Source organism: Cynoglossus semilaevis, chromosome 8, assembly GCF_000523025.1.
Source record: "Cynoglossus semilaevis isolate Cse_v1.0 chromosome 8, Cse_v1.0, whole genome shotgun sequence".
NCBI lineage: Eukaryota > Metazoa > Chordata > Actinopteri > Pleuronectiformes > Cynoglossidae > Cynoglossus > Cynoglossus semilaevis.
Genome location: NC_024314.1, coordinates 29,567,193 through 29,569,476, shown reverse-complemented (window position 1 = coordinate 29,569,476; position 2,284 = coordinate 29,567,193).

The window sequence follows — 2,284 nt, the reverse complement described above, 5'->3', positions numbered from 1 at the left end:
GAGGGTTCAGTGGTAGAAGATGAATTAATGAAACAGTTCCAAGAACTTGAGTTTTTGTGGATCAGAGAAATTTCAGCATAAAAACCACTTCAAACGGATGAAAACAATAGAAAAACCACCAACAGACAGAACAGCAACAGACGTCAGTGATGGCCCCGCCCACCGAGAAACACGTGGGTCTCCACGCAGCGCTCTGACGTCTTCATCAAGATTGATTACTACCAGGATTAATCCTCGTTAATCCTGACAAATTCAATTCAGATCTTCAGGTTTTCAAACCCGTCACTGATATTTCAAACGCTGGCGTTCATTTGTTCCACTTCCTGTTCCTGATGGAGCTGGACACCTTTGATGTGGAAGTCTGAGTCCTGGTGGTGGAGAAGTGCATTACATGACGAGTCTGTAAAAACCAGTCCAGGGTTTTTAAACCGCAGTTTCCGACGTTGAGGTTCTTTGGTGTTAAGTCAGTCGTTCATTCCAGGGAGGCACCGACGGACCAATCAGTGATCAGGAAGTCGTCTGTCGTCACCGTCACTGATGAATGAGGATCATTTCTTTTTTTTTTGCTTGTGGTTAATAAACAGGTTTGATTCTGGTGGAGCGACTGTAGGGCGGCGCTGTCCGACCGGAGTGGACGTCGTTCAAACTGGCACCGTCAGGTTTGGCTGGAATAAACAGCAAAACACGGAGCGGTGTCCAAGGACCATAATCAGAGCCATAGACAAGTCCACCAACTGGTCATTAAAAGACGCTCAGAACCCAAGTCCCAGAGCAGGCTGGGAAAACAGACCATGACTGAGCGCGCCGTCTCCCCCTCTGACAGATCTGCTGAAGTGCAGGGGCCGGTGTGTGTTATTTAAAAGCACTTAGCACCATATATTTATGTCGCTGTCTAATCAAAGCTCGCCTTCACCTTTGACCTTCAAATGTGGCCGGGTGTTGTGGGAAAGAAACGCTAGTTTGGGTTTTGGTTTGATGCGCAGGGGGAGGGGCTTAGAGTACGACGTCTCTGTTAACCCTTTACACATGTATGTGTGTGTGTGTGTCACTGGTCTGAAAATGTTTTACTGCAAATCCTCTGTGTGACAGTGACAGGCAGAACAACTAAATACTATTACAATAAGTGGCACTAGGGGGCGATAAAGACTAGAGAGCTGTTGAAGAAGATCTTTGTGTGTCTTTCTTCAATTCCTTGGAGTATATCAGTGTTGTGTTCAACTAAACAGGCCCTGGTCAAAGACCTGTGTATTTGGTGACCAATCCTTTTTACTTTGGCTCCAAAAATGTTGTGAAACATTGATCTAAGAACCGATGTCTGTTATGGTCCATCATCACCGTTGTCTTCTAACATCTGTCCTGTAACCGTTGGACTGGAGCGGGTCCAGGTCCAGGTCCAGGTCCAGGTCCAGGTCCACTCCGCTGCCCACCTCTCATCAGGGTCAGACCACTCTGTGTCGTCTCCAGGCAGGAAGCGTGCAGATCCTATTCTTATAATGACTGCGTTCGCTGCCAGGCTCAACCCGCTTAGATACACAGAATTAGAGGAAACATAATCCCTATAAACTCGGTAATTTGCGAAATTGTTCAATGGGCTAGTTCATAAAGACGGAACCAGAGGAAAACCAACATGGCTGTTAGAGAATAAAGAGGTCACGGCGGGCCACGGTGAGAAGATTCCTGATTCCCACAGCACTCTGTGACCTCGGCCCGCTCTCCTCCGCCGCTGCACCACAGCACTCTGTCTGTTTGCCAGCCTTTAAGAGCTGGCTATTACTTTAATGAGTACATGTACTGTAGTTCTGCGAGTATTCACTGCTGACGTTCTGCTGGGCTGCTTCTCTGGGCCAGCACCGTCCAGTCTGACCCACACCACTCTGGGCTGCTCTCACCGACGAGAAAAAAAAACAAAAAACTACCCTCCGTACGTCCGACAGTCCGGTCCGACAGCCTGACAGTCCGACAGCCTGACAGTCCGACAGTCTGACAGTCCAACCACGGCGCAGTAATACTACGAAAAGTATTTAAAAAAAACTCCCAGGAAGTTTGTCCTCTCATTAATAAACAGGTTTTTTAATGAATTTCTGCAGTAATCCTGGCTGGCAGCCCCCCCCCCCTGCCCTCCCCCAGTATCTCCATCAGGCCTGTGTTGGTTTTTAACTGCCCTCTTAACTGCCTCTTCTCGGGGCAGGGAGTTCATTTATTTGTTTGCCGTCCCTGCACACAAACCACTGAAATACTAATGCCTAATCTCAGCGCTGCAGATTCTGGTTGGAGTTTGTTTGTC